This window comes from Pan paniscus, chromosome 21 (genome assembly GCF_029289425.2).
Source record: "Pan paniscus chromosome 21, NHGRI_mPanPan1-v2.0_pri, whole genome shotgun sequence".
NCBI classification, from domain to species: Eukaryota; Metazoa; Chordata; class Mammalia; order Primates; family Hominidae; genus Pan; species Pan paniscus.
Window position 1 is genome coordinate 59342100 of NC_073270.2, and position 20022 is coordinate 59362121.

The 20022-nt window shown below is 43.8% G+C and overlaps 1 protein-coding gene across 5 annotated transcripts in view; it reads right to left on the reverse strand.

The window, feature by feature from the left end:
• Positions 1-20022, reverse strand: part of ZNF217 (zinc finger protein 217) — a 41799-nt gene that overhangs the window by 16966 nt on the left and 4811 nt on the right. For 2 of the 5 annotated variants that reach the window (XM_034946965.3, XM_063601030.1), the window contains exon 1: positions 9709-10312. The gene's annotated coding sequence lies outside the window, so the exon portion shown is untranslated. Of the gene's footprint in view, positions 1-9708; positions 10314-13595; positions 13669-20022 lie in introns of those variants that run through there. The other 3 variants (XM_034946966.3, XM_055104751.2, XM_055104750.2) reach the window with 3 other exon arrangements.

Consider the following 20022-nt stretch of genomic DNA (forward strand, 5'->3'; position numbering starts at 1 on the left):
TCTCATTTTTTTAATCTACCTTTCACATCATGCACTGGCCAGGTGGAAAATTACTTTATTTAGCTCTGCTGCTTCTGGTTTAGAAGCTAATTTTCACTCCTGGAGAAGAATTAACTTCTAAAGCCAATACCCTCTGCCTTTATGGCAAACATTGGATAGGCATTGTTTCTAAATAGTCCCAACTACTTAAAACTTAAGTCAGTTAATTCCACCCAAGAAAACCAAAAGGCATGCAAACTACTCCCAGCAAAGTAACCTTAAAAAACAAAAGCATACTTTACTTTCCTCCCTCTCTCTACTTCCTTAAAGAGCAAGGAAGGCCTGCAGGCTCAGAGAAGCCAAGGAAACATCTCCTCCTTTACACGCCGAAATAGAAATTCTCATACTCCTCGTTATCTTTAGTTTTGAATAAACTAGATCTTTAACATTAAGCTTTTCTAAATAAGACTGCAGATCAAGGATTAGGGTAAAGGAAAGAATGTCCTGAAGTCTTTTCTTTGTTGCTATCACAATGGAGGATCAACACATGGGCTGGTGACCAGCTTGGTGTGATATAATAGAACACTCCAGAGACCCGAGTTCTAGTCACAACCTTCAAGGTGTCACTGCCACATACCACATCTTTCTATTATCTATTTAATGCAGTTGGTTAAACTATAGGATGGCCTTTACAGTTCCAATATTCTGTGGTTCTGAGGATAGAGCTACACATTGAAAAGAATATTCAATTACTCTGCTAATCAGAATGTGAAGTGACTTAGGTTTCTATACATAGAAGCTTAAGTTTCATTTGCTTATTCAACAAGTATTTACTGAATGCTAGCGTCCCAGGCAAGGTTTTAACTGAATAACAGCACATACCCTAGAAAAACAGTTATCAAATTCTGACACCGCTGTTTTCCCTGGCCAAGAACAAAGACTCATTTATTTGAGGTCCTTCCTACTTTTAGATGCTAAAATACGCTTATTTTTTAAAAAATCAAATAGTGGCAATAGGCAACAGTGGAGTTTTTTGGTTTTTTTTAATGTCCTTATTTAGCAAAATCAAAGTTCAGTGAGAATTTGAAAAAAAAAAAAAAAAACTAAGTTAGTCCCTATGTCAGCTCTCAACATTATTACTGTATTTTAGAAACTTGACTAATACGTGAAACTGTAATTTTGGGGAACTCCACTTCTCTACTGACATCCTTTAGAAAAAGAGACACCAGCTCTACAGTCTCGGGATTAGAAATATGATGTGAGGACGGGCATAGTGGCTCACACCTATACTCCCAATGCTTTGGGAAGCCGAAGTGGGTGGATCACATGAGGCCAGGAGTTGGAGACCAGCCTGGCCAACATGGTGAAACCCCTTATCTGCTAAAAATACAAAAATTAGCTGGGCATGGTAATACACACCTGTAATCCCAGCTATTTGGGAATCACTTGAACCCAGGAGGTGGAGGTTGCAGTGAGCCAAGATCGCACCACTGGTCCAGCCTGGGCAACAGAGCAAGACTTTGCCTCCCCTCTCCGCCCAAAAAAATAAGAAATATGATGGAGTGTTATTTCCCACTCAGGGAAACAGCATAACTTAGTTACTGAAAATATTTATTAATAGAAAGATGTTTTGGTTCCAATTCTCAATTATCTGGGTTAAAGAAGTTACCATCACTCTCCACACAAGACCTTGTAGGATTATTTCACTGCGGTGAAGGACAATGAAGGAGGTTCAGTGGGAAACGATCTTAGGACAGAGGAAGCTTCCACTTTGCCTGGGAGGGTGAACAGCCTGGGAGACCCGGAGATGAGGGCAGGCATTCTAGGCCAAGGGGTCTTCTTGTGTGGTCAGATGGGGAAGGAAACCCTCCTGGCAAAACAGCAGAATTCTTTCTCCAGGAAAGCTTCTGAGACTGACTCTAATAGTCAATTGTGACCAACCGTCCTAGGCTCCCAGGGCCACAGCAATCCTTAGGCACCCCAAATGTGCCATCCCTGACTACCCAGCACAACCTACCCCCAAAGTATTGTGATAGCTCAAGGATGACTTCCTCTGAAAACCTCTGTCCAGATCTAAAACCATCCTGTTTGTTTGCTTGTAACTGTCTTTTTCTAAAAGTAACACCTCAGGATGGAGACTGCTGCCTTGTCCACTGCTGCCCCCAATGCCTGGAACAAGGTGCCTGACACAGGATTAGGCACTCGACACATAGCTGGTGAATAAATGTCACGGAATTAGCACACGTGTAGAATCAGTACACACGTTTGGCCACAGTCACTAACCGTAACTGATCAGAAATTAAAATTAACTTGCATGTTCATCAAAACTTCTACATGGCTATCAGCGACTGCCATCTAATTGCCATTCTGCAACTTCAAGAGTACGATTTCAAGAGCGTAATAAAAAAATCGTATTTAATCACACCATAAAGTTGATCAGCACAAGCAAAAAAAAAACTGCACTATTTGGATTTATACTCACTCTCCTTATGACCCTCCAAAACAAAAATGCTGGGCATCCTAGGGCTATCTCTGACAGCAAATGCCTTCAGCTCTTGACTTAGAAACTGCTAACATACTAGACAAAACACTTCCTTAAACTCTAAGACAATGAATAATACTTTAAACCAGGTTTACATCGCTTAAAACCAATTTGCTCATCAGTAATCGTTAAAGTGGTTGTAACAATAAAGACGTTAATAACAGAATACAGCAAAATAGAAATTCTAATCTACTAACAGCAAATCACCGTTCCAATTGAATGGGGTGTGTGCACAAACACAAGCCTTCCCAGAAGCCTCCAGCTCTCCACACTCCTGCACACAGAAGGCAGCAGTAAACCGATGGCACTGCTGATAAAGTAAATTGTCTTTCTCGACAAAGAACTGGAGGAGAAAAGCAGGATATTATAATCCAACACTATAATCTAAATGCTTCTAGTTTGCAAGAAAGTGAGCGTTATGAACACGCTAAGCTTACTGAAAAGTACTTCACAAAAATGTTTTCCAATGTTTAAAAACATTTTAAAATCTTTACTCAGGTAAACGACAGAACTTAACTCATATACCCCCTAACACCTAAGGCAAGTGGGCTATTGAGTATAGCCATATTTTGAAAGAAACTTCTACTGGGATTATTTCAGTAGATACTTTTAAAATTTACCAGAGCGTAATCTTTGAAATCCAGTAGGAACCATATTGCTAGAAAAGGCTGGAATAGAAGTGTGATGTTCTTTAGGTCACTAATTACACACTGATTTGTGACTAAAGCTACCATGAATTCTACCACTACCTGTAGATCTTGAAATCAGCAAATAGGACACATTATACACTGCTTAATAAAAAGCACAGTAATCTGTGCTTAAGTACAACTAACTAGGTACAACAGCCACTTTGCTGACAATTACTGTAACTTGGGAATATTTTTCTTTACATCCTGATGTACTCAAACTGTTAACTTTTAGAAACAGCACAGCCTCTGTTTCTTCTCATTAACAGGTTATCTTACATTGTTGATATGGAATATGCATCTACCATAATACAGCTTTGAATAAGGTATTCAAAGTCCTCAAAAACACAGAAAAATTATATTTATACACAATTTGTCATACTGCTAACAAAGCTACTTTTTCCCAAGTTACTGAGGTGTCCAAATAAGGAGTTATTTAAAAATTCAACTTAAATTGCTATTCTCTGGCCAATGCATTTGTACCCTGAAAACTACAAAATTATCTCCAAGACCTGGCTAGAAGTTTACATTTTCTCTGAAAGTTTTTCCTCTGTCTTTTACACACAGTATTTTTTCTTAATCTGACAAGTGGAGAAAACTCTGCATAGCCATCTACTAACAATCAAAAAGCTACAGGTTTTTTTATTTTTTATTTTTAATGCTCTAAATTCTTCAACACTGTTTCAAGGAAATTACTAGGGGTCACACCCATGAGGCTAAATGGTCAACCCAACTTTCCTAATTTAGCTGTGGAAAGATGCTTCCAAGTTAAGCGAAAGAAAAAGATTGGAATATTCAAAGTTTATATTTAAGGTTACAACCTAAACTCTTCAACTTGGGAAGCTTGTAAAGGAAATAATTTCATTTTGCTGAAATTGTTCATAAATTACCAATTTTAAATAGGATTAGAGACCAAAGTACTATAAAAATATAATCATATAGCATATTTGAGTGTCATTAACTAGAAACTGCCTGAATTCATCTTAAATCAGTTAAGGTCAGTTAAGGGATCTTAGTAAGAACTTAAAGTATAACATACTAGTTTTAGTTTCAATATTAACAGATACTGTCATCTGCAAAGTGGTTTTTAAAAACATCCTGATCTGAAAAAAAGTTATAAGGAAAGTGAATTTTTAAAAACTTTAATTAAGCAAGATTAAGCATTGCTATCCGTTTCTCCTATTACTACTACTTAACCAGTACAACCTTAAATATATGTAAAAATTTGACAGGCCTAACTGCACCAAAAAAAAAAGATTTCAGCAAATTAATTAACTGTTAATAAACTGTTCTATCTTTACCTGCACTAACTCTCTGTAATGAAAACACTGAAGGTGTGTATACACACATCTATCTATATCTATATATATATATACACACACACACACAACTAACTATGCCCACTACTAGACCACTACACCATACCACTTCTTCCAATGAGCGCTCTCAATTAAACACAATTCAAGTAACCTAGTTAAATACAAGCTTAGGCAATGCCTTTTAAGGCATAAGATCGTTCTTCTGCAAGATTTAAATATTCCCCTCCCCATCCTATCTTTTGCTGACTACATACTAAAGTTGTATATCTGGCTCTTTCCAGTCACCTGTTTGCTTTCAAAATCAAGGGGGAAAGTCTCCTTTCAATTAGTAATACAATCATTGTTCAGTAGATTTATAAACTGAAGAAAAACTCTATATTGATTACAAAAGAAACAAAAACACTTCAGTATAACTGAGATGCTTTATGTTATCCTTATTTGATAGAGGTAGAAGTAAAAGTAACTATTATTCCTAACGCTGATTCAAGAAATGTCTAGAGTCTACATTTCCAGTCCACTTAACTACATTTTAAATTCCAAAGGTTTCCAGACACACCAGAAAATAATGGAACACCAATACAGAAACACTACACGAGTCTGTTAAAAACCTAGCTTGAGTCTGGGGGAGCTTTTCTATAGGAAGTACAGTCATGTGGAGGTCAGAAACAAGTTTTGTAAAGCTTAATAAGAACAAAGGCTAAGTAAGGAATCCAACTAACTCTCTCATACAACTTCTTCAGCTGCCTTTTCAGGTTTAGTAATTTTATTTCTCAACTTTATCATAAAATTACCAAACTGTCCCCAAATTTCCAGTAACTCAATTATGCTGATACCCTGGGCAGGAAGTAATGGAGATGTTCAGAACAGTCAGTCAACAAATGTTCAAATGGAAAGCATTCCAACGTTAAATATAAAAGGGTAATATGTGGCGGCAGCTGGCTAGCGGGGGCTTCCCCCCTATTTATCTGGAAGATAGATGTGTACAAGAATTGAGCATGTCATCGTGAGCTGCAGATTTTAGGAAAGAATGGTCCCTGTTCTTCCACTTCCTTAAAGTCAGATTTCTATCTCTCCTCGTGGTCTGAATTCAAAAACCTTTGCCCCAGATACCACTGCAAATTTGTCTGTTATTACTGGTTGGGGAAAAATAACCCAGTTCACCTTACTCCAAAAACATGAGCATTTCAGAAAAGTTTTTATACTGCCTCTAAAATGAGGCCATTAAGTGATATTCATTAATCAGGCTTCCTTCACCCGAATTTAAGAAATTTCCTGCCGTCTTTGTGTAATACATTTTTTTTTTCTTCCATGTGCGTTTAAATGTTAACACCCCTCCCCCCCGCAGAATCTGGAGAAGAGGTGTGCGGATCAGGATCCCCCCACCCGCCATTGTCTCAAGTTTAATTTACATGCTGTAACCAAACCCTTCCCTCTTTAGAATATTTAACAAGATTGAGATTCCTTTAATTCCATGTTGGTAGCTGTTCTGTAAATACCTTTCAGGTTTTTATTTTTTAACATCCCAGTAATCTAAAAACTATTGTTTTTAGATTTCAATTGTAGTAACTGGATTTAAAATCTTATTACATTTATTTTATTAGTGGAATACTCAGTTTATGCAACTGTCTCATGTTTTTCATTCCTACTTTCTAATTCTAAGGCTTGAAAACAGCCATTGCTCAGTCCTTCAGCTTCACCTTCCCAATTCATTCATTAAACATTCCGCTCAGGGATTAAACTGAAATGGGAAATTAGGAAGGAACGATTTAAAACAAATCATACCCAGCAACCTCAAAATCTGTAACATACAGGCCAGATGGGCATACAGGAGATGGGACAATTTGAATTTTTTTTTAAGCAAATGGAAACAAAGCTTCATATAAAACATAAAAAGGGTCCAATCATTTACTTTCAAATAGAGTCAGCTAAAAGTAGCTCCTTTTTTAAAGTGGCATCTTTCAGGCAGTCAAGAGTCATTAAAACTACTCCAAAGTTCTTATCAACCAATATCATGTTTGTGACAACTGTGAGAAAAGAATGTAATTTTATAAAGTGGGAAAACAGCACATCTTTTGGGACCCCTGAGGCTCTAATCAGGCATCTCAGAATTAAGAGTGCTCCAGGGTTGGGAAATGGCTACCCTGCTGTGGCAAAAACATGCCATTTCATAATAAATGTTGTTAAGAGAGAAAAAAGTGATTAGCATGTATCTGCAATGAGGAGATAGAAGGACTTAGTCATTGCCAGGCCATTATATTCCTTAATTATTTCATCAGTTTATAAGTGACTTGATGATTAAGTCTTATTTTCAGATTTCCTCCAAAACAAGTCCACTGGAAGGGGATTAGGGGCTCCTACTCCTCCCTGAAGTTTTCCTGCCAAAAATGGAGGCTCACAAAGAAAAATGCAAATCTACCCCCACCTTAAAAAAGTAAAGGCAGTCAAAGTCAAAACCTTCACTGCTCCTCCTTCCTCCCCTACTACCTGGAAAAAAATTTTGACCTGTTACCAAAATAGATTCCTCAGGGTAAAGGGGAGAAAAGTTTTCTACAAATTTTTTCTAAGTGGTGTATTAGTTCCTTTTTTTGAGTAAGAAGTGAAAGGGAATAGGAACCCAACACAACTGCTAAACTTCGATCTCACAAGTTACTAAAAAACAGCAAAGGTCAAACTGCAAAGCGTTAGAAAAGTGTTGTAAAGACAAAAGGATTAAAAGAGTGGGACACTAAAGAAAAAAGTGTGTGTCCTTCACCAATAAAAGTCATATCTTGTCCTCTACTTCCTCCTTCTGTAGGCAAATAAAGACAATTCTAAAGGACTAGCTTTCCTCATCACGCCAAATCATTAAAATTCCAAACAAACAAATTATTAATCCTATTCTAACAATTAAAATAAATGATAAATCTGCCTTGTAACTACTGACAACCGAATTTTAAATAACTTACTGCCTCTTGAATTTAAATATAACCGATTAAAAATGGCAGCAACATCAGGGTTAAGAAACAAAACGAAACACTATTAGTCTCCAGAACCCTGAACAAAACAATATCTAAAATAAATACGACTTCTCAGAAGGAAAAAAGTTATCTACCATTAAGGACACACCTTAAAAGTTCTTAGCACACATTAAGTAAGCACAAACTAGTGGCCTGCCTGTTATATTTTCAGACAAAAAGCAATGAGGTTATTCCTCTGCACTTGTCACTGCAGACACATCAAGGCTTTTAGAAACTACATCTATTACTCATTGTCTAAGTATCATAAAACTTAGCATTTTAAGTCTTGTTTGATATCAATCAAGAAAGAACATCCACTTCAGGGGAAAGTAGTACAGTAAAATAAGAACATTGTAAATGTCCTTCTTGACATATACAAAAGAGAAGGTAAAAGGCCTCCTAAGACCCCTACCTAGTGGCCAGGCCTGGACGGCAGCTGTTGCTACCTCGCCTTTTCTTTTGTTGAGCTTAATCTCATGTCAAGTCATTCAACCAACTCAAAAGCAATGAAGACATAATTGAATCAACCTGAACTAAATCAGACCTAGGCTTCTTAAAACATACAGCTTAATGCTTCCAAACGATCTAGAAAACTGAGAAACCTAGCTACGCTGTAGGACACACAGTGGCCAATAATACAGGACCCCCAAACTGGCCAGTGGACCACTGCAACCGCCATTTACTTCCTCCGTGTTTAGGAATGTTCAACGCTCCAAGCCCCATAGGCTGATTCAGGAAGATAAACTGAGGCTCAAGGAATTTCGAAGTAGAACAATACACCAAAGCCTTAAACCTGAAATGACTATCCTTTTCTGGGGGGTGGGGGGAAAGAAAAAGAAAAAAAAAGTTTCTGGGGCTCTCAGGGTGGCCCAGATGCCAGGGTCCCAGAAGTGGCCTTTTCCAGCTCCTGTAACTAAACCTGGCGGAAAACTCCCTGCCTGCTCACCCCACCCCCACCCGCCCAAGAATGCGCCTTCCCGTCTTCGGTGGCCCTACCCAGAATCCCAAAATGTGGGTTCCAACCCGGGCCCTGAACATCTTCTCAAACTCCCGGGACCCAGGTTCCGGCGCGCGCCCCGCGTGCCGGGTCTTGCCCCTCGGGCGGGACCGCCCAGGCAGCCCCAAATCCAGCCTCCCGGGCCCCCAGCAGCGCCCTCCGCCTCTCCACCATCCCGTCCGGCTCGCAGTCGGGGCCAAATCGAGAGACAAGAGGGCTGTGCCTGAAACTGAGCGGTTTCACCACTCGGCACCTCCTGGCAGAAACTTCCCTTTAAAAAAAAAAAAAGAAAGAAAAAAAAAGCAGCAGCACTTTTGGGCTAGCATTTCAATCCTTCCTGCCCTTTAGAGTTCCCAGTTCTGCTTCCAGCTGGCTTTGGGAGTTCCACTAGAATTGAGTTGTAAAGATATTCTTTAAGTGTTTATAGAACATTAAGACTTAAAAAAATCTTTAAAATTAGAGGAGGGAAAAAAAAAGCCACCTTATCGCACACATCCAGGAAACGCAGCCCCGTGCATCCCTGTTGAGGGATGAGCAGGCGCCCCAAGACTCCCGGGGACAGATTTTTGGGCACCGAAGGGAGTCACGGAGCGCGCGTCGGGGTCCGCGGCGAGGCCCAGCCCCTCCCGCGGTCCCTTAGAGGCGCCCTCCGCCCGGCCCGAGTGGACCGTCCCGGCCATTGTTTACGGGGGGATGCCCGTCCGGACGCATTGTTTTGGCCGCTTCCAACTTGCCCCGGCCCTTCCCCGGGCATCGCGGGGGACCCTACGCCGACGTTCCCCCTCCGCCCGCGCCCCAAGGGCCAACTGGGCAAATTGGGAGACCCGCCCCGCGGGGCGACCCAACTTTTCGCAACAGCCCCCCACCGCCCACCCCCGCAGACCCCCGCTCCCGGCGGAGATTCAGGGAACCCCGCACCCCAAGCCCTTCTGAATCGTGCGGCGTGAGTGTGACGGCCAAGAGCGGATGCAGCCCGGGATCGCCCGCACCTTCCCGCGGGCGGAAGCGCAGGAGCCGGCTGGGGAGGGGGCGCCCTAGAGGAGCGGATAGAAAGCTGAGACGGGGAACTGAGGTCATCCTGGGGGGGGACAAGACAACGAGAGCCGGGCGCCTCGGGGGCGGCGCGGGAGCCTCCGCAGGACCGGGCGGGCGCCCCGGCTGGCGCGGGCGGGGGGCGCGCCCCCTTTACCTGCGGCTCCGGCTCCTCGGCCATTTCCTCGCGCGGCGGCGGCCGGGACTGAGCTGACACCACTCGGGCCGGCCGGGTTTGAATGAGGAGGAGCGGGCGCGGAGAGGAGGGGGCGGGGAGGGCGGAGGGAGGGAGGGAGGCGTCGCGGAGTTTCTCTCGGCCTTTTGTGCGGACACCTCCCGGATTCCGCGCCCGCACCCGGCCCCCCAAAAGACACGGGGAGCCGCGGGCGAGGGGTGCAGCCATCCGCCGAGGCGCCTAGTGCCTTCGCGCCTCCAAGACCCCCCCAACAAAAAAGGAGCGTCCCCCACCCCCACCCCCGCCCGGAGGATATAGGGGCCGGGCTCACCTCGGGCGCGGGGCTAAGGTGAGCGGGGCGGGGGTGCGCACGGGGGCAAAGGCGCGGGCGCCCCCTACTCGTCCGCGCGGGGACAGTGCAGGCGCGGGGGGTCCCTAGAGCCGCCGGGGCGCGGCGCGTCCGGCGCTGGGGGACTGTTGGGTCAGAAAGTGTTCAGGGAGCAGCTGTTGCGCCCTCCCTCGGCCCCGCCGCTCGGAGACGCCCCGCCCCCTGCCTTCACCGGCCGCCCGGCCACGCCCCACACCGCCCCGGCCCCGCCCCAGTGCCCACGTGACTAGCATAGGCGCGCCCCTGCTCCGCCCCCCGCCGCCGACTCCGCCTCCGGGACGCGAGCGAGCGGCGAGCGCGCGCACTCCCAGTTCTCGCTCGGCGACTCCCGCGCACGCGCGCGCCGTGCCACCCTCCCCGCGCCCCCCGCCCCGCACCCCTCCTCCCGCCATCCGGCTTAACGTGGCGGGCGCGCGCCGCGGCGGTAGCCGTGACAGGTACCCGGGGAGGCCGGTGGGGGGGCGGGGGGGGGCCGCGAGGGTGTGCGCAGGCGCAGATCCGGCCCCGTCCCCGCCGCCCCCTCCTCTGCAAGGTGTGCCCGGGCGAGGGGAGGGGCCCGCGGCCCGAACCCCTGGGTCACCCCGAATTACAAACAAAAACCTTAACGCCGTTGCTCGCGGGTTAGGAGGCAGCTGTGCGCGAAAAACACCTCAGATTTTCTTCAAGCTTGAGGAAGGTCGAGAAGATAAACAGTTTTTAAATGAGTATCTTCAGAAAGCTATTTAATTGTTGTGATTTTTTTTTTTCTGAAAGGGCTGGGCTTGCGCTATTCTAACTTGAGATTTCTAAACTTAGCCTAGGTTCCAAGAATCTACTTGGTTTTGATAGAAATCCATTTGGAGGAAACCGGGGACAAAAAAAGGGACAAAAAAAAAAACACAAAAAACCGCTACCCTTTCCCCTCCTCCCTACGCACAACTCATTTAAAGCGTTTCCCAAATGTTTTCTTTCCTTACTGAAAAAAAGGACAAAAAAAATCCTGATTCCTAAGGCCTGTGATATTTCCCCATTTTAAATAAGCCTCGAGGAACCATAGACATAACAAGCACATCCACAATTTTTCTACCCCAAAATGCAAACTAATGCAAATGTGAAATGGATCTATGCAAGTCGCTACCAACAAAATAGCCAAATATTTGTGTTTTTACCGGCCTTCAGCATATCCAAAATGAAAAAACTTTAAAACACATCAAGAAAAGCATTTAAAATATCTATTTCCTAAATCAAAAGAAAGAACGCACTACAGAAACGATCCGGAGCTGGTGAGCAATGCTATCTTAATAAATAGGAAAAGGAATTTGAGAAGACAGCTCAGCAAAGGGGAAGAATTTGCCAAGTGTCATGTTTTGCTGTCATTTTATATATAACTACTAACCCCACATATGGTCTGGTTAGTCTTTTTTAAAAAGGAAGCGAATCAATTACTCACAATTAATTAGCAGTGCCAGCAGATTCTTAGGCCAGCACTAAAAAACTAAATTGGGTGAATTTTTTTTCACTCAAGTCCACTGATATTGATCACTTTTAGTACTAGGATTCCTTTTCTGACAAAAGATGAATACCTATCTTTAAAATATATTTTTTAATCTTATTGTCACATTCTAAAACACAGTCCAAAAACACTTAATAAACAAGAAACTTCATTTAACTTTATGAAAACAAATGACTATGAGCCTTGCTACACAACAAAGAAACTATGACCAAGTGGAACCAGGTTGAGCCTTAAGTGTAACCTCATTCTACATGTTAATGGATAACCTTTGAACTCTGAGACCTTGAATGCTGTAAACACAATAGCACTGATAGTTAAAAATTCTAGTGTCAAAATCGAGCAAAAAGAAAAGTCCAAACTTTTCGGGGGGAATAGGGAAACAATCAAATATTTTGACAAATACTCGTTTCAGTAAGAACAAGGAGATTCCTGGCTCTCAGACCTTGTTGCTACTGAATTATTTTCTGAGCAAAAACGGTTGTGCTTGTTTTCCCCCTGTGCCCTCCAAAGCTACCACTTTGTTCACATTATAGCATCATGATTTGTTACTGTTTCGCCGCCTCTCTCAAAAAAAAAAAAGAGAGAGCGCCTTATTATGTTGTAGCTTTGAAAACTGAAAGATGATTATAATTCACTGATCTGTCTGCTAAGAGTTTTATTTATATGTGATCCTCCTTATGTTTGAGCAAAGAATTACAAAGAACCTTGTCCTGGAGTCATGCCAAAGAAACTGGGAAATCGTTGCAAAATTCTGCCAGTGACTGACTGCTGGGTTGCAAATACATACTGTGTTTTCAGAAGGACATAGAGGGATCTGAATTCGCCCGGGAGGGCTTTTCCCTGAGACACATTCTTCCCTTAGAATGTGAGACTCATACTTCCCATTTATTTGGAAAGCATGTATAGTTCAAACAATTAAAATATGGAAACTCCAAAAGTAACAGGAGAACACTGGAAGCATTTGGTTTTGTAATAAAAGCTAGGAACTCATACTGCACAAAGTGAAAATTGAAAATCGAACGTTGGTCTTCCTATGCTTAGCTCCACCCACAAGAAATCCAGCTTCGCCATCTCTCCCTGCGTAGGCCATCTCTAAAGGAGTCAGGTGCTACTAGATGCCAGCAAAAAAACAAAGAACGGAACCAAAAGAGAAGCTCTGCACATGGTACTTGGAGAAGGGGCAGAAAATCCCCACTTCACCTTGTTTCAATGCAGCAAACATCAGCTACACCTCATTTTTCACAATTATCCAAACAGACAGGCCCTCCTTAAGACATATTTCCTAGTATGCGCTTATAAAATCACACCATTATCTCTAATTTAATCCTAGTGATATAAGGCCTCTTGGTTTAGCCAACATCTGATTTTCTATCCAGATCCCGCCAGTCACAGCATGCTCACATCTAGTAACATAACAAAAAAAAAAGAAGAAGAAGAAGAAAAAAAAAACAAAACTTCTGATTTGCTGTATTTAACACTTACTGGAATCCTCTTTTGAGACTCAGCCTTAATTAGAAGAACAGAATGAGGTATGATCTTCTTATTTCACAAGACTTTATTTTACTGTGGAACTGTTATAGAAAAACTATTTGGAAACTGTGTGTAAATCCCTGGAGCTGAAACAGAGCCAACATAGATACGGGACGCAAAAGAATTCAGTGTTCAGAGCAGGAAAACCTGAAAAACTGCAGTGAGGAGTTAGCAGGAAAAGAACATGAAAAAGTTAGGCAAACCTGCCAGCATCTGCAAACTACAAAGGACATTTGAGAAGGAAACAGGGACAGCCCTTTGAACAAGACTAAATGCACTAAAGTAAGTAGGAATAACAAACAGCTCGAAGGAGCACCACATTGCTCTTTTCTATTAAGTTTCTTGATCCCAAGCAAGTCACTCTTCTGTAAAGTATCACAATAATATACTATTTTAAAAATATATTTATATATATGTGTGTATATATATATATATATATATATATATAGCAGAACTTACCTTTCAGAAGAGAAGGCAGGGTCTGGAACCTGATAACTCTGTAGGACTTCACTCTACCTGGCTCCAAACAATACTGGAAGAGATGTGATTGCCGGTTTTTATAAGCACAGCAAAAAGGGAGGGGTCAAGAATAAGACTTAATTTAAATAAAGGTTTCAGTACCCTCCCAACTTGATTGGGTTAGTCAATCTTGATAAGGTTGACAGCATTTTTTAACTGGATTTGTCCTATTCGATGAGTGCCCTCCCCCACTGCAAGCACAACTCATGACTCCTCTAATATTCTGGATAGTTTTCTGAAATTACCTTCACTCAAAATGTTAATGTAAACTCCCTTAAAAATTGCACACAAAACACAACACTGGGAACACCTCTTTAAAGTTTTCTGCCTTCATTAGATATTCCAAACAGGAAGTTTTGGAATGAGGGACGGAGGGGAAGAAGAGGGTGACTAACATTAATTGAAATTCAATCATCATTATAATCTCAAGCCAGAATCTTAAAATCTAATCAGGATATTTCATCTCCATCTACTCCACCCTACACAGACCTTGCATCCATCAGCAAACCTTCATATGTCTCAATTGTGTCCATTTATCTTTATCTCTAACAAAAGCCTACACCAGGTACCACTGGCAGGTGCCATGCACGTGAACGTGGAGTCTGCTGTTGGAAATGTGTTGGGAAGGGAGAGTTCCCGGTGACAATTATGTACATTTAGGAGCTTTCCAAATACTGATGGCATGTTGAGCCATCAGACTGGATAAAATCACACGAAAGAGGTGCTAGTATTGGGCCCTTGGGTGGTTCAGCGCCTGGAAGTCAAGGAGAAGAGAAAGAGAGCAAAGGGGACTGAGAGGGAGCAGGCAGTGAGGTCTGAGGGACCGCAGGAGAGCATGGGGACCCAAATGCAAGGGAAGAAAGGGTGTCAGCTCCATCACATGTTCTCCTCCAGACAGAGACAGTACTGTATATGCAGGTTTCTCCAAACTTCTTCCTTTCTAGGTTTCCCTTAATGCTTTCTCTACCTATAATCCAAGACTTTTACCCAAAAAGACTTTTACCATGGATATCAGATAAATTCACCACCCCTTAATGGCTTCCTATTGCCTTGAGGGAAAAAAAAACTCCACAGCTTCCCCCACCAGCTCTGCAGATCTGGTCCCTGCCTAACTCCAGCCTCAAGTCCTGGCAAGCCCTTCACTGAGGCATCTAAACTCCAGCCTTCTCTCTGACCTAGAGCCTTCAGCCCTGGGGTTCCCCTTGTCTAGCACCTCCTTTCTCATTCTCTTCAAGAACTTGGCTTCTGTTCTTTCTGAGAGTGGTTTAAAACCCCTAGTTCCCTGGGAGGGGGAGGAGAGGGGGAGGCTCTGACATAGTGTCCTGGTCATGAACATCTTCTCTCCAATAACTTGGGCTCAGATACTCAGATTCTACCTCTGGAGAGCTGCATAACCCTAGAATATTATTTAGTCTCTCTCAGGTTTCAGTTTCCTTATCTATAAAAGGGGAATGATGAAGATGATGAAGACGACAATTATAATAATTGTTTGTGTTACTTATATAAGTAATAGTCACATTTCTTCAAGACTCTGGAGAATGAAATGAGACACACTACAAAGCTTGTGAGCCTAGAGTTTTGGGGGCTCTGGCACTGTTCTAGGCATGGGAGATAGAACATTAAGCAAAACAAACGAATTCCTTGTCCCGTTGGGGCTTATCTTCTTGAGGGAAGCAGACAACACACTGGTAGTTATATTTACAACCTACTGGGACTGGGTCATAGGAGAGGGGAAAAGCCTGCTGTTATAGATTGAGGCTCCCTGAGGAGAGAGACCTCCCAGGAAGTCAGGTGGCAAATCATACCGGGATGGGGAGGAGTGTTCCATTCATTCAGAGGGAACAGAAGGTGAGAAGGACCAAAGAGGAAGAGAGCCAAGCTTGGAGAAAGAATTGGAAGGCAGCCAGTGTGTCTGGGGGCCATGGAATGAAGACAGGATAGGGACAGAGGAGCAAGAAATCAAGGCAGGCCCGTGTGAAGACCGGGGATTTGACTCTCGTTGCAGCAGGATATCAGTGATCAGTTCTCTGTTCCCTAGTATTTGCCAAATCTGCAACACTTGATAGAGCTCTTTCCTGCCTTGCAGTTGGGTCCCCATGCTATCCTGATCTCCGTCAGTCCTCGCTGGCTGCTCCCTCCCAGTCCCCTTGGCTCCTTCTTTAGACTCTCTTCTTTGACTTCCAGGTGCTGACATGCCCAGGGCCCAATGCTAGCAACACTTTCTTATTCATGTGATTTTATCCAGTCCGAAGCTTCAGCATGCCATCAATATTTGGAAAGCTCCTAAATGTCCATATTTCCCACCTGGAACTCTCCCCTCAACTCCCAAAACACATTTCCAACTGCTGATTTTGTCTCTACATGAGAGGTCCCTGTGTTTACAGGGCAGAAATGTAGACCGTCCCATTCTAAGCGGCCACAATTGACCTTTTCAAAAGTCGTCGTCTGGTTATGTCATGGCCCTCGTGCGTCTTAGAATAAAAACAAATTCCCGATAACACAGCCCTCATGCATCTTAGAATAAAAACAAAGTTCCCGGCTGGGCGAGATGGCTTGTGAGATGGCTCATGTCTGTAATTCATAATTCCAGCACTTTGGGAGTGAGAGTTGGGAGGACTGATTGAGTCCAGGTGTTTGAGACCAGCCCGGGCAACATAGCGAGACCCCATGTCTACAAAAAAATTAAAAATTAGCCGTTGTGCGCCTATACTCCCAGCTACTCAGGAGGATGAGGTGGGAGGATCACTTGAGCCAGGGAGGTTGAGGCTGCAATAAGCCGAGATTGTGCCACTGTACTCAGCCTGAGCAACAGAGTAAGATCCTGTCTCAGAAAACAACAACTAAACAAAAAAACAACAACAACAACAAAACAAAACAAAAGTCCTGAGAACATGGCTGTCAAGATCTGGTGGGCCATGCTAAGACTCTGGGATTTATTCCAAGAGCACTGGGAAGCCACTAAAGGAAATGGAAATAAAACCAAAAGAACCATTGAACGTCAAGTAACTGTTTCTTTCCCAAGAGATATTAATGTCTCCCAAAAGACCCCATCCTGGTTTAACAAAGAGGATATGACAAACTGTAAGAAGTTGGAGTCCTGCTGGGTGTGGTGGCTCACGCCTGTAATCCCAGCACTTTGGGAGGCCGAGGTGGGTGGATCATGAGGTCAGCAGTTCGAGACCAGCCTGACCAACATGGTGAAACCCTGTCTCTACTAAAAACACAAAGGGAGGCAGAGGTTGCAGTGAGCTGAAATTGCGCCACTGCACTCCAGCCTGGGCGACAGAGTGACACCCTGTCTCAAAAAAAAAAAAAAAGAGAGAAAAGAGAAAACTAAGGCTCAGGATCATTCAGTAACCTGCCTGAGGTCACACAGCTAACAATTTGTTTCCCTACTTTCCCGACTACAGTGAAGCCAATGCACTAGTTGAACCCAAGGTCAGACTCCCCCCTTTATCACCAACCTAAATTTCCTCAATTCTAAAAATTGGCACTGATGCATATTTCTTGACCCCCTATTTCCAGGATGTTTACCAGTCAGTCATGTGTGGCTCTGGGGCAAGGTTGAAACGTCCGCACCCACTGTCCTCCCTTCCCCACATTCTGGAACAGCAATACAGTGTTTCACTTGGTTGCCTGAGGGCTAGTTTCCTCCCACCTGTGTCACTCCCTTGAGTTCTTGGTATACCTGTAGTCAGGACCCTCTTCTTTACCAGACTGTAACAGACTGTAAATCTTTTTTGTTTGTTTGTTTGTTTGTTTGTTTTTGAGACGGAGTTTCGCTCTTATTGCCCAGGCTGGAGTGCAATGGTGCAACCTCGGCTCACTGCAGCCTCCACCTCCCGGGTTCAAGCAATTCTCCTGCCTCAGCCTCCTGAGTAGCTGGGATTACAGGCGCCCGCCAACATGCCCTGCTAATTTTTTGTATTTTTAGTAGAAACAGGGTTTCACCATGTTGGCCAGGCTGGTCTCAAACTCCTAACCTCAGGTGATCCGCCTGCCTTGGCCTCCCAAAATGCTGGGATTATAGGCGTGAGCCACCACGCCCAGCTGAAATCTCTTTTGAAAGGGAAACCGGGCACGGTGGCTCATGCCTATAATCCCAGCACTTTGGGAGGCCAAGGCGCTAACCTAAACCCAAGAGTTCAAGACCAGCCTGGGCAATATGGCGAAACCCTGTCTCTATGAAAAATATTAAAATTAGCTGGGCATAGGGCTGGGCACGGTGGCTCACGCCTGTAATCCCAGCACTTTGGAGGCCGAGGCAGGTGGATCAGGAGGTCAGGAGTTCGAGACCATCCTGGCTAACACGGTGAAACCTTGTCTCTACTAAAAATACAAAAAAAAATTAGCCAGGCGTGGTGGCGGGCGCCTGTAGTCCCAGCTACTCAGGAGGTTGAGGCAGGAGAATGGCATGAACCAGGGAGCAGAGGCTGCAGGGAGCCGAGATTGCACCACTGCACTCCAGCCTGGGGGACGGAGCGAGACTGTCTCAAAAAAAAAAAAAAAAAAAAATTAGCTGGGCATGGTGGCTGGCACCCATGGTTCCATCTACTCAGGAGGCTGAGATGGAAGGATTTCTTGATCCCAGGGAGGTCAAGGCTGCAGTGAGCCGAGATGGCATCACCGTACTCCAGCCTGGGCCACAGACCCTGTCTCAAAATAAAAAGTGGGGAAGAAAATGTAATACAAATTAATATACCAACAGCAATTAGTGAGTACTTTTTCCATGGAGCTGGGAGAGAGAATGTTTGTAAAATTAAAATGTTCTACGCTAGAAATCAACTTTCCTTCTATGCCTTCTTTATTTCACCCCTTATAGCTAGTTAATAAATCTCACAAATCCTATCCTTCTAATCTCTCTGAAATGTATGTACCCTTCCCTTTCTATTCTCACCACCCATGTTTCTTTGTTTCCTTCTAGCCTGTGTAATAATCTCATAATCGCATCTCCTGTACCTGCCTTCTTTCTAGTCCAGAATACTTTTTCCTAAATTCCGCTAATAACCATCCTGCTACTGCTTTGTGTGAAATTCTCCAAAAAAATATTTTACTTTTCCAAAATAAGTCAAGCTCCCTCTCTTAGGATGCAAAACCACACCATGGTCCCAGCCAATCTTTCAGCCTGATTCACTCAGTATATATTTATTGACCTCTCCTTCCTCCCAAGCACTTGGCTAGATAGTAATTAAAGAGTGAGGCACAAAACAAATTGGATTCCTCCCCTCATGGAGCTTATATTTTAACAGGAAACATAGACATTAAATAAATTAAAACACAAAAAAAAGACAAGAATATAATTACAGTATCTATCCTAGAGAAATATCACTCATGCAGAAAGCATACACAAGGATGCAGCACTGTTTCCAATAGTGAAAAGCTAGAAACAACCTACATGTTCACCAAAAGAAAATGGCCACATAAACTATACCATATCCAAATTATCCAAATTTTAAAATATAGACAACAGGCTGGGCGCAGTGGCTCACACCTGTAATCCCAGCACTTTGGGAAGCCGAGGTGGGCGGATCACGAGGTCAGGAGTTCAAGACCAGCCTGGCCAACATGGTGAAACCCCCTCTCCTCTAAAAATACAAAAAAATCAGCTGGGCACAGTGGCAGGCGCCTGTAATCCCAGCTACTGAGGAGACTGAGGCAGAAGAATCGCTTGAACCCGGGAGGCAGAGGTTGCAGTGAGCCAAGATCGCGCCACTGCACTCTAGCCTGGATGACTGAGCAAGACTCCATCTCAGAAAAAAAAAAAATAGAATATAGACAACAGGCCGGGTGCAGTGGCTCATGCCTGTAATCCCAGCACTTTGGGAAGCAGAGGTGGTCTGATCACCTCAGGTCAGGCGTTCGAGACCAGCCTGGCCAACATGGCGAAACCCCATCTCTACTAAAAATACAAAAATTAGCCGGGCGTAGTGGCGTGCGCCTGTAATCCCAGCTACTTGGGAGGCTGAGGCAGGAGAATCACTTGAACCCAGCAGGCAGAGGTTGCAGTGAGCCGAGATCATGCCACTGGGCAACAGAGCGAGACTCCCTCTCAGAAAAAATACACACTGTGAATAAAATGTTTACTAGTTCCATATCCTGCTTTTGGATAAACATTTGATACACCATTCTATACCTACTCCTCTCTTTGCTCTATTCTGACTGCCTGCACCCCTCTCCGCCACCCAATCCCCCAACATATATGCCATATATATAAACATCAACCTGTAACCACCCTAATCAGCCCCAAGGTCACTCGAAATGCCACCTCCTTCAGTTACTCTCTCCTTTGTTCAATGCCTCCTTTATGACACTGTCTGCATTATGCCTAGCCCTGGGTATGTTATTTCTCTTACCACCTGAATAGGGG